Source organism: Schistocerca serialis, chromosome 11, assembly GCF_023864345.2.
Source record: "Schistocerca serialis cubense isolate TAMUIC-IGC-003099 chromosome 11, iqSchSeri2.2, whole genome shotgun sequence".
In the NCBI taxonomy this organism is placed as follows: Eukaryota; Metazoa; Arthropoda; class Insecta; order Orthoptera; family Acrididae; genus Schistocerca; species Schistocerca serialis.
Window position 1 is genome coordinate 124,283,671 of NC_064648.1, and position 12,826 is coordinate 124,296,496.

A 12,826-nucleotide genomic window follows, 5' to 3' on the forward strand; every position below is an offset into this window, starting at 1 on the left:
ATTGTCAGCAAAAACTGATGCAAACATTGAAAACATCGGTAAACTTGTTCGACAAGATCGCCGTTTAACAATCAGAGCAGTGTCTGAGTTAACAGGAGTTGACAGTGCCTCACGCCATCTGTTGACTAAAGATCATACTATGCTTTCCCGTCAACTCATCAGAGATCAGGCTACGAACGAAAGAGAGGGATACACCATTTGGAAGGCGTTCTATAGGGCATGGGAATAACTGTGAGAATGCGCGCCATCTATTGACAAGAGCTGTGTACTATTTTGTGTGCCTTCGTTACTTTTAGCACAAACAATTAAATAAAGTTAATGTCCAAGCGGTGGCTGATAGGAGCTGCAGTACAGGCATTAACAAGTACGGTTGTTCCCTTGAGCCACCGCCTTATATGTCAATTTAGCGTGGATGGGTAGTATAAAGAGAGTTACCATAAGGAATTCGAGCGACTATGGAAACATCTGTCAGCGATCCATAATTTCCTCAACGTCCGTCTGATCGGCCCCTTTCTCTCCCACCATCCTTCCTACGTCACCAACCATAACACGGATTCCTACACCTTTTCCCCTCTGCCGGTGTGACCCAAGGTTCCGTCCTCTCCCCTCTTCTGTACCTTTTGCATACAGTGGACATGCCGCCGCCTTCACCTCCAATCCACCTTCTCCAGTACGCCGATGGCACTTGCCCTCGGCCCCACCCTGCAGCGTTCCCAACACCTACTCCAGTCATATCTTGACCGGTTCACCACATGGTGCAACCAGTGGTTGCTTAAGGTCAAACCCTCCAAAACCTAGGAGATCATTGTAGGCAAAACCACCCCCTTCCTTCCGCATCCTCGATTTCTATGTCACCATCTATGGCCGCCCTATCGCCCTCACCCCTACCCTTAAATACCATGGCATCACACTTGACTGTAGCCTCTTCTGGCCCCCCACCTCCGGACAATCCAAGCCAAGGCACGCTCCCAACTCCGTCTCCTCAAGCTCCTTCCTGGCCGTCCTTCCTGGACCCCTCCACCATCCTCGACACCTATAAATCCCTCATCTGCCCGATCCTCTGCTACGTCCACCCTGCCTGGATTTCCGATCCTCCTACCTTTTCCAAATCTCTTCAGATCCTTGAACACCATGCTCTTCGCCTCGCCTATCACATCCGTCTCCCCTCCCTAACGTGGATCCTGTACAACCTTATTACATTCCCCCACCTCCTCCTTTTCCTCGAACGGATACGGGTCCTCTACACTTCCCGTAACCTCGATCCTCCTCACCCGCTTGTCTCTCCCATCCTCTTCCGACCCCGCCCGCTGCCGTGCCTGTATTTCCACTTCCCACAAGCTCTCCATCTCTCCACTCTCCTTACCCTCTCTCAAGGAGGCTTCCACTAGCTCCCCCTCCCTGATGATGCCCTCCTCCCCTCCATCTACCCCTCCTACCAACATTGATACTCCTCTCCCTCTTCCTGTGTTTGTTCCTATGGGCACCCTCTCTCCCTTCTTTCCCCCTTCCCTCCCTCCTCCTTTTCCCCCCTCCTCCCCAGCTTCCCTTGCGCCCATACCTTCATTCCTCCCACCATCTCCTCTGCCATTGGCATCTTCGCTCTCCCCTCTCCCTCCCCCACCACCTTCTTCCCCTCTTGTCAGGTCCCTCGCACAAGTTCAGTGGACATTTGCACACCAGATATCATCGCCATCAGTTTCTTGTGTGTGTGCCATTGTGTTTGTGATTTAGTGTTTTTCGCCGCCACGTTCCTTCGTTCACTCGTACCGTCTAAGTCATCAGTGTCTGTGCGCAGTGCTGACAGTTTCTTGTGTTTTTCGTCGAGTGTGAATGCCTTCGTGTTTTTAATTTTTGTATCTACTGTTTTTTTAACCACCAATCTGTTACTTTCCTGTCTTCATTGTCTCTTTTATTGTAATGCTTGTGGCTGAAGAACACAGTAGATTTATCCGCTGCAAGCCCACATTTGTATAAGGTGAAAAATAACAATAAAGAAAAAAATAATAATTTCCTCTCGGCAAACTGGAATCCCTACCAGGATACCCTCTCTATCCAGGTTGATAGCCACCCATTCACCTACCACCACCTTGATGATATTACCTGTGCCGCCTCCTTTCTCCTCCAGACCTTGTCTGAGGTTGTGGAGGCCCTTCCATCGCCATCCACCCCCATTGTCCTACTTTACCCCCACTTCCATTTCCGTGAATCACGCCGTCCCTACCGTTCCTTCCTTCACACGTGTGACCCAGACACACTACAACGCCACCGGCAACTACAACGACACATCAAAAACTTGCTCACGGCTAAGAAATGCTGGGACTGGCGAAGACATGCACCCATCTTAATGCTACACTTCCTATCAACTCGTCCAAGTACTGGTCAGCCTTCTGCCGCCTTACCGGATCTAAACCCCCTCCCTACTATCCTCTCCTTCATGTTAATCAATCCTTCCCTGACAACCATAGTAAGGCCAATCACTTTGCCTCCTACCTCTTCAATGTCTTTACCATCCCAGATGATACCCACTTCCATTACTCCCTCTTCCCAGATGTCCGCAGTCAAACTGACACCTCTGCCTCTCCCCTCGCTCCTGGCTTCCAGTACTTGGACAACATTACACAGAACGAACGCAATGCCCCCATCACTACTCAGGATCTCATCACTGCACTCCGCATGAAACACAACACCGCTCTTGTTTACGATCGTGTCACCTATCGCCAACTTTGTGAAGCTCCTGCCTCCTTCCTCTCCTCTCTGGCCAGGCTCAACAATGTAGTTCTGCCCACCTGTGGAAAACATCCCCCATCCTGATGTTCCTTGAACCTGACAAACCACCGTCTGCTGTCTCCTCCTACAGTCCCATCAGCCTTACCTCGGTCTTCAGCAAGGTCCTGGAATCCATCCTCACCTGACTCATCCACCAGCATCTCCGCCAGCACCGCCTCCTTCCCGTTACCCAGTGTGGCTTTCAGCCGTCCTTCTCTACCGATAACCTTTTCCTTCACCTCACTCATCTCCTCTCCGAACCTTTGCCCTTCCTCTTAACTACGTCCGTCTGATTGGGTCCTTTCTTTCCCAACGTCCTACCTAGGTCACCATCCATAACACGGATTCCTACACAATTTTCCCCTCCACTGGTGTGCCCCTAGGTTCTGTCCTCTCCTCTCTTCTGTACCTTTAGTATACGGCGGACATGCCGGCCCTTCACCCCCCCGTCCACCTTCTCCAGTACGCCGATGACACCGCCTTCCTTGCCACCACCCGCACCCTGCAGCGCTCCCAACACCTTCTCCAATCCCATCTTGACCAATTCACCACTTGGTGCTACCAGTGGTTGCTCAAGGTCAATCCGTCCAAGACCCAGGCGATCATTGTAGGCAAATCCACCCCTTCCTTCCGTCTCCTCGACTTCTATGTCACCATCTATGGCCGTCCTATCGCCCTCACCCCCACCCTTACGTACCTTGGCGTCACCCTTGACCATTGCCTCTCCTCGACCCCCATCTCCAGACAATTCAAGCCAAGGCACGCCCGTGACTCGAACTCCTCAAGTTCCTTTATGGTCCCTCCACCATCCTCCACACCTATAAATCCTTCATCCACCCTATCTTCTGCTACGCCCACCCTGCCTGGATCTCTGTCCCTCCTACCTTTTACAAATCCCTTCAAATCCTTGAACGCCACGCTCTCCGCCTCACCTATCGCATCCGTTTCCCCTCCCCCACATGCATCCTGTACGATATTAATCCATTCCCACACCTCCTCCTTTTCCTCGAACGGATACAGATCCTCTACGCCTCCTGTAAACTAGATCCCCCTCACTCACTTGTCTCTCCCATCCTCTCCCACTGCTGTCCGCTGTCGCACCTGTATTCCCACATCCCACCTCCTCTGCATCTCTCCACTCTCCTTACCCTCTCCCAAGGTGGCTTCCACCAGCTCCCCTACCCTGATGATGCCCTCCAACCCTCCATCTACCCCTCCTATCAACTTTGATCCTCCTCTTCCACTTCCAGTGTTTTTTCCTCAGGACACCCTCCCTCCCTTCTGTCCCTCCTCCCTCCCCCAGGCTTCCTGTACCCCCAAACCTTCTAATGTTACTTAAAATCCGTCTTGATTGCAAATTTTTTATTCATATGAACGGTTTCGGTTCATTCAGAACCATCTTGAGATCTGTAAATATAATGATACTATTTTACTATTTCACGGAAGCAAATCTTTTTTTCATCCTATCTAATCAACATCAAATGTACCAGAACGTACCTGATATTTCAGTTACAGGAGTAACCCGTCCAAATCCAGCAACTTTCACATGCTACATCACATAAAATTGGTTGGCAGAGTGCCCATCATTTATATTAATTATAACACTATTACCGACAGGTGGCATCTGGTACATTTGTTACATTCCATTTGCACATACCTTATTCAGTAAATCTTTTTTTATATTAAAAATACTTAATTAAAATATGCAGATGGCAAGGTTAAAATCTGTACTTGTCAGAATTAAAAAACAGTAAAATTATCATTTTTATACGATCTAAAAAACATAGGGCGATTTATATATCTATGGTGCTGGTGGGAACTTGTTTTCCTCTATGGTCGGTCTGCTTCTGCGGTTTCCGCCATTTCGGTGTTGTGCCGCGGTCCACTCAGTCGTCTGATGTCCATCGCCACGGGCAAGAGGGCTTGCACAGGAGGGCCCCGTCAACGACGCCGGGCGCTGCACGCGTCTTCCGGCTTCTCCACCGTGCACCATCTCTCATCCCTCAGTCTGGATCTCCACACGCAACACTTGTCATCTTAGTAGGTCGTCATAAGTGCTAAAATAGGCGTTACGATTGAATTCGCTTTGCTCATTGAGGATTAAATCCGGATTTTAATTTTTGTGGGTGTATACACTCCTGGAAATGGAAAAAAGAACACATTGACACCGGTGTGTCAGACCCACCATACTTGCTCCGGACACTGCGAGAGGGCTGTACAAGCAATGATCACACGCACGGCACAGCGGACACACCAGGAACCGCGGTGTTGGCCGTCGAATGGCGCTAGCTGCGCAGCATTTGTGCACCGCCGCCGTCAGTGTCAGCCAGTTTGCCGTGGCATACGGAGCTCCATCGCAGTCTTTAACACTGGTAGCATGCCGCGACAGCGTGGACGTGAACCGTATGTGCAGTTGACGGACTTTGAGCGAGGGCGTATAGTGGGCATGCGGGAGGCCGGGTGGACGTACCGCCGAATTGCTCAACACGTGGGGTGTGAGGTCTCCACAGTACATCGATGTTGTCGCCAGTGGTCGGCGGAAGGTGCACGTGCCCGTCGACCTGGGACCGGACCGCAGCAACACACGGATGCACGCCAAGACCGTAGGATCCTACGCAGTGCCGTAGGGGACCGCACCGCCACTTCCCAGCAAATTAGGGACACTGTTGCTCCTGGGGTATCGGCGAGGACCATTCGCAACCGTCTCCATGAAGCTGGGCTACGGTCCCGCACACCGTTAGGCCGTCTTCCGCTCACGCCCCAACATCGTGCAGCCCGCCTCCAGTGGTGTCGCGACAGGCGTGAATGGAGGGACGAATGGAGACGTGTCGTCTTCAGCGATGAGAGTCGCTTCTGCCTTGGTGCCAATGATGGTCGTATGCGTGTTTGGCGCCGTGCAGGTGAGCGCCACTATCAGGACTGCATACGACCGAGGCACACAGGGCCAACACCCGGCATCATGGTGTGGGGAGCGATCTCCTACACTGGCCGTACACCACTGGTGATCGTCGAGGGGACACTGAATAGTGCACGGTACATCCAAACCGTCATCAAACCCATCGTTCTACCATTCCTAGACCGGCAAGGGAACTTGCTGTTCCAACAGGACAATGCACGTCCGCATGTATCCCGTGCCACCCAACATGCTCTAGAAGGTGTAAGTCAACTACCCTGGCCAGCAAGATCTCCGGATCTGTCCCCCATTGAGCATGTTTGGGACTGGATGAAGCGTCGTCTCACGCGGTCTGCACGTCCAGCACGAACGCTGGTCCAACTGAGGCGCCAGGTGGAAATGGCATGGCAAGCCGTTCCACAGGACTACATCCAGCATCTCTACGATCGTCTCCATGGGAGAATAGCAGCCTGCATTGCTGCGAAAGGTGGATATACACTGTACTAGTGCCGACATTGTGCATGCTCTGTTGCCTGTGTCTATGTGCCTGTGGTTCTGTCAGTGTGATCATGTGATGTATCTGACCCCAGGAATGTGTCAATAAAGTTTCCCCTTCCTGGGACAATAAATTCACGGTGTTCTTATTTCAATTTCCAGGAGTGTATTTCAATTTCTTCCAAAATGTTAAGAAACCGTCCCTTATGAGCTCTATGCAGTATGTCTAACTTGCGTTCAATGTTTGTGACTGAGTGCTTTGTCGCAGCCATATGCGCCCCAAAAGCTGTTTTGTTTTGAGAGTAGGTGTGCTCCCTGAATCTGGTTTCAAAGTTCCTACCAGCCTGCCCTGTATATTGTTTACAGCAGTCATTCCATTTGGTCTTATATACCCCTGAATCCTGAAATTTATTCCTACTATTACATATTCTATGCCGGAGCTTCAATTTTAACATGTTATTTGTTCGGAACCCTATTTTAACGTCGGATTTACGAAAGCATCTTTCAATTTTATCTGTAATGCTTCCATTGTAAGTGAGAGCTACATATTTTTTCTTGTTGTTCCTCTTAACTGCTACTTGATTTCCTTCTATTTGTTCCATTTTCCGCTTCTTTGTCTTCCTATAAATATTCATCACCTGCTTACACGTATATCCGTTCGCTACGGTCACTTCTTTTAAAATACTTAACTCCTTTTCTAATTCCTGTTAGCTTAGTAGCAATCTTAGTAGCCTGTATACCATCCAAGTTAAATATGCCCATTTGTATCGCGGTGGGTGACAAGAGCGCTCATTGATAACTAGATCCGTACACGTAGGTTTTCTGAATATGCTAAATTCATGCTTCCCATCTTTCTTTATTAGTGTTAAATCTAAGTAATCTATACAGTTGTTTTCTTCAAATTCCATGGTGAATCTAATTTTCGGGTTTGGGAGCTCATTTTTTGTGCTAAGTTTTCGATATCATTTTTATCTCCTTTGTATAATAAAATGGAGTCGTCAATATATCTCCTGTAATATACAATTTTCTCATCGATATTAGGATTTTCATCAAAGAATTTGTTTTCTAAATGATTTACAAAAATGTCAGCCAGCGTCCCAGCTAAACTATTCCCCATTGCCAGCCCATCTTTGTTGATAAATTTTACCATTGAAAGTAAAGTAATTGAACGACAAGACTTGTTCCAACAGTTCCACTAGTTCAATCACTTCCCCCAGTGCCAATTTACCATGAGTGAGGAGATTGTTCTTAATGATCGCAATCGTTTCTTTTACGTGAATGTTTTTGTACAGATTGGTGATATCCAATGAAGCTAGTGACGCATTCTGAGGTATAAGTACGTCTTTAATTTGCTCGGCAAATTCGTAGCTGTTGCTAATGTTGAAAGTCCGACGATATGTATATGCCGCCTTCAATCTGTTATTTAGCTCTTTATTTAACTTATAACTTGGGCTGCTGGTGCTATTAACGATTGGGTGAATCGATTTTTCAACTTTATGGAGCTTTATTTGTGACCGTAATTCGGGGATTCGCGGATTCGTTACTTTCAGTTTAAGCTTTTCCTCCTCTGTGAATAGAAACACACTGTTATCTATTTGTTTCCTTATTTCTGTTTGAAATTTCTTGGTTGGATCTTTCTTGACTTCTACTGTTCCGTTTTCCACAAAGAACTTTTCAGTTTTCTCTATATAGTCTGTATCATGTATTAAAACCATAGTGCCGCCCTTATCTGCCTTTGTGATGATAGATAGCCTTACGTGATTTTAACTTCTTATTCAAGCCCTTAAGAGTTAGTAGTTCGTTTCTGTTCTTGTGAGCAGAGTGCATTTCATCTATAATCGACTTCTTTACTTTAACTGCCGTGTTGGCCTGTTCGTATCTATTCATATTTGCGATAACACATGCAATTTTCACTTCTGCGACAGTCTTTTTTATTGTATTTGAGTTAATTGCGGGATTTAGGTTATATTGCAGCCCTTTATTTAAAAGGTTCTGCACATCCTTTGTTAATTCTATCTCAGTTAAGTTCACGACCCTCTCACAAAAAGTATGCAACTTTTTATACACCGTTTCGTCATCACTATTAAAATCTGCACCTAGGTTAAAAAGCTTCTTCTGATGTCTGTTTAGAGTTAGTTCTCGCTCCCTGACAATTCTATTTTCAATCTCTCTGCTTACGTATGTGAACTGTAATGGAGATAAAATGTCACCTAAAATCAAGTGAAGATTAAAAGCTTCTCTATTTAACTTGTCTTTCATTTTATATGCTTCTCGAATTTGAGTTTTAACCCATAATACTTCACTTTTACGTTTTACTATTTGTGCTATGTTTGACATATTCCTGATTTTTACTTTTGCGTAATTAGGAGTAATCCCTGCGTCTAAGTATGTTTTGTTAAATTTTATTTTCAGGTTTTCTTTCATTATCTTTGGCCTAATACGTAAGAACTTCGTAATGTATCCCGAAGCCTGACGTGGCACAAACTTTGCAAAAACAGACATAATGTCTTATGGGATAACAGCTATCAGTGATTTTATAATGTTACTTAAAATCCGTCTTGATTGCAAATTTTTTATTCATATGACCGGTTTCGGTTCATTCAGAACCATCTTCAGATCTGTAAAAATAATGATACTAATTTACTATTTCACGGAAGCAAATCTTTTTCATCCTATCTAATCAACATCAAATGTACCAGAACGTACCTGATATTTCAGTTACAGGAGTAACCCATCCAAATCCAGCAACTTTCACATGCTACGTCACATAAAATTGGTTGGCAGAGTGCCCGCCATTTATATTAATTATAACACTATTACCGACAGGTGGCGTCTGGTACATTTGTTACATTCCATTTGCACATACTGTATTCAGTAGATCTTTTTTTTATATAAAAATACTTAATTAAAATATGTATATGTCAAGGTTAAAATCTGTGTCTACTGTTTTTTTGTCCCCCGTTATGCTATGTTCTTTCTGTGTCTCCAATGTTTTTTTCTCTTGTAATACCTGTGGCTGAAGAGCGGCGTACTGTGGCCACTGCCAGCCCACCTTGTCTAAGGTGTGAAATGGCAATAAAGAAAAAAAAATAATTTCCTCTGGTGATCGTTTTGGCTCACAGTTCTCGTTCTCTGGCAGTCATCGGGCTACCACTAAAGGTAACCTGGAAGTTGGTAATGGTATAACTGTGTGTCTGTGTTCCTGACACAGTGACTCCAGTCTTGCAACCCGCTGATATTTTCAGAAAGGATAGTTACTGGAGCGAACTAATATTTTCGTACTTCTTCGAAAATAGCCTCTGGCCATCGCGAATGACAAATAACATGTCAGAAAGTATAAATGGTTCAAATGGCTCTGAGCACTATGGGACTTAACATCTGTGGTCATCAGTCCCCTAGAACTTAGAACTACTTAAACCTAACTAACCTAAGGACATCACACTCATCCATGCCCGAGGCAGAGTTTGAACCTGCGACTGTAGTGGTCACGCGGTTCCAGACTGAAGCGCCTAGAACCGCACGGCCACACCGACCGGTTTAGAAAGTATAACATAATAGATTTGAATATAACAATTATTATCCTCATCATTTGTCAAAATATGTGAATAACTGCTAATATTTACTGCTTGTGAGTAACTGCTAATATTTACAGAATTGATACACTGTCAGAATAAAACACTTTTAATAAATTTATCATACACAGAATACCCGATCTTGACTGTTGCGACCAAGTGCTGTCAAAACTCAAATATAGCAGAATTTTTACTTAATCTGGTCTGTCTCTGTTAAGAGATTCATCTACAGAGTAGAAGGAGGGGTCAACGGAAGCGTCTGATTCCATCCGTCTGCTTTGACTTAAAGATGTTGTGGTGTGTGAATGTCATTATGACACAGTGTTTATGTGTTGTTTTGTAAGTGTGTGGGGGGGGGGGGGGAAGGAGGGGGGCTGGCTGATCTAGTTTGCAGTGCCGGGATTTGCTGGTGCTAATTAATTTTTTTTCAAGTTGTGATGTTTTGTATATTTATGGAGTATTAAAAGTGTTTTAATTTATGTAGCGATGTTTGATTTGTGGATTTTTGAGGTTGTGGTTTTGGTTTTATTTTTCGCAGTTGTAGTTGTTGGTTTTTTGGCATCAGTAGTTGTGGTGGACGTATATAGGTCACTGGAAATGACCGATTCCCATTTTCATAGTTGTATGTGTTGATGTGTTGGTATCGTCATCTGAGGTTGACCTATGTAGGTCAAGGGAAATGTCTGATTCCTATTTTCGTACTTTTAGTTGTGGATATTAGTGTTTTGGTATGGTCACCTATGGTTGACCTATTTTGTTAAAGAGAAGTGTCCGATTCCTGCAGATTTTGTTAGTGTAGCGGACTGCTGTATTTTTTCCCCCCTTATTTCCTTATGTTCTTCATTTGGTGTTTTTGGATCATGGATTTTTTTTTTTTTTACTACCTTGTCCTCACCCTAAAACCACCAACATCCCGCAGTTGTCCCGTTGGTTTGATTTTTTTTTTTTTTTTTTGGTGGGAGCTGTTATTGTATTATTTATATGTATCTTAGTGTTTGTTGCCATGTGTATATAGTGACGTCATAGAAACACTTAAAATAGCCATTTCCGGCATATTGATGTCGTCCTGGGGCAAAGCACACGCATGGAATCGGACGCTTCTGTATCAAAAACTATTTCAAACAGTCTGTAAACAGTGCTTTATCTAAACCAAGTTTTTAATGGTTGCTGACTTGTTGGCATTTTATTGAAAATGCATGTTCCTGAATATTGGACCCCTTTTGGAGCAAGGTAAGTGATTTTAGGTCTTTATGTAGACTGCTGTTCCTATTTCTAGTACTGATATTATGTATTGAGCTATTGGTTGGAAATACTTGTAATACATTTCATTAAGGAATAAATATATTAGGAAGCAGTGGTTAGACTACAAAGTTCCTTGAACAGGTTCCTACATGATGTTCTTGAATTTATACCACAATCGATTTTTATTACACGCTTTTACATGCGAAAAACTTTTTCTCCGTTTGATGAGTTACCTACATCTAACATCACTCACACTTTAAATACAGACCTGTTTAGGCGCTTCATCTATTCTGTGGTATGCCCTTTCCAACTGAATTTATTTTCGAGTTGTAGTCCCAGAAATGTAACACTGTCAACCTTTTCGATCTGCATGTCTTCATATGTTGTAAAAATGCTGTAGCTGGAGAAATTGAGCAGTTTCCAAATTGCACATAAAACTTGGATTAGCGTACTTACACTTTCCACTATAGGACTATCTTGTACAGGACAGGAGTAAACAAATCTGATACATTATGTATATTTTTTGTTGTATTACAAGGCTGTATACTTATTCTATTAAGTGAGCAGCACAAGAAATTAAGCTTCAAATTTAATCTACACTATTCAGATTACATATTACTTCATACTTAAAAACGCACGTTGTTAACATTTTACTCAAACAGTGCTGTGGCGAAGTTCCGCTTACTTTCTGTTGCAGCTGTGATGATAATATTTCTAATAGCGACCGATTACCTACATACATATAATATGAAACACTAATAATCGTTCTAACGTCAACTAAAATGTACCCAGAGTTAATTAGCTAAGGATATGACATGATTCATACAACATTCCTGCCATTTCACACTACTCGCAGTTATACTGATAACAAAACAGATGGATTCCAACTATGTCGTTATTTAACTGTAGCCCCATCGGAGCATTCGGTATTCGCTAGCGAAATATAACTTGACAGTTATTAATAGCCGTTAAAAATAACGGTTATCAAAGACTAACAGAACTGTGATAAACGTTACTCCAGAATAACCGTTTGACCTACTACTAACCAGCACAATTAGTACATTTAAGTTTACATACTCTCAAGTCTCGAACGGGCCCAGACCGCAACATCACAATCAGGACCGCTCAAAAATTTACTGCTTGAAAAAAGACCAATGAAATAACACTACTACTTTTTTCTTTTCTTTATTGTATTTCAATTCCCCTTCGGGGCGGGCTGGCAGCAGCATATGTGCTGCTCTTCAGCGAAAAGACATAGAACAAAACAATAGAAGACATTTAAAAACAGCATAGGAGAGAATAAGGTGAACATAGATATAAAAAAGGGGGAACATCATGGAAGCCAACAGACAAAAAACGGGATGACTGTAAAATGGAGAGAAAAAACTGTTTAAAAGTAGCACACACAAAAAGCCACACACTGCAACGATTAAAAGAACACAACGCACAGTATGTCTGGAGCATAAAGGTATCGACGGATGGCATAGCACATAACGCAACAGTGACAGCGAACCTCAAGGCAGTAGACAATTAAAATCACACCTCTTGACACACAGGAGAAACAGCACTAAACACAACACTGATGTGGCACACTGATGATGATCAATACACAGGATCTGCCAGGCGCTAGGAGATGAGGGAGACCTGAAGAAGGGAGGGAGGGGAAGAGATGGGGGAGATGAGCGGGGGGCGCGCTGAAGAGGGCCAGGTAGGGAGGGATGTGGGAAGGAAAGAGGCAAGTATGGGGTGCAGGGTCTCAGGGGAGGGGGGGATGGAGGAAAATCCGCTCTGGAAGAAGGAGGGAAGAGGAAAAAGGGGGCCCTGGGGAGGGTGGGGGAACAAGGCCAGCTTATAGTTG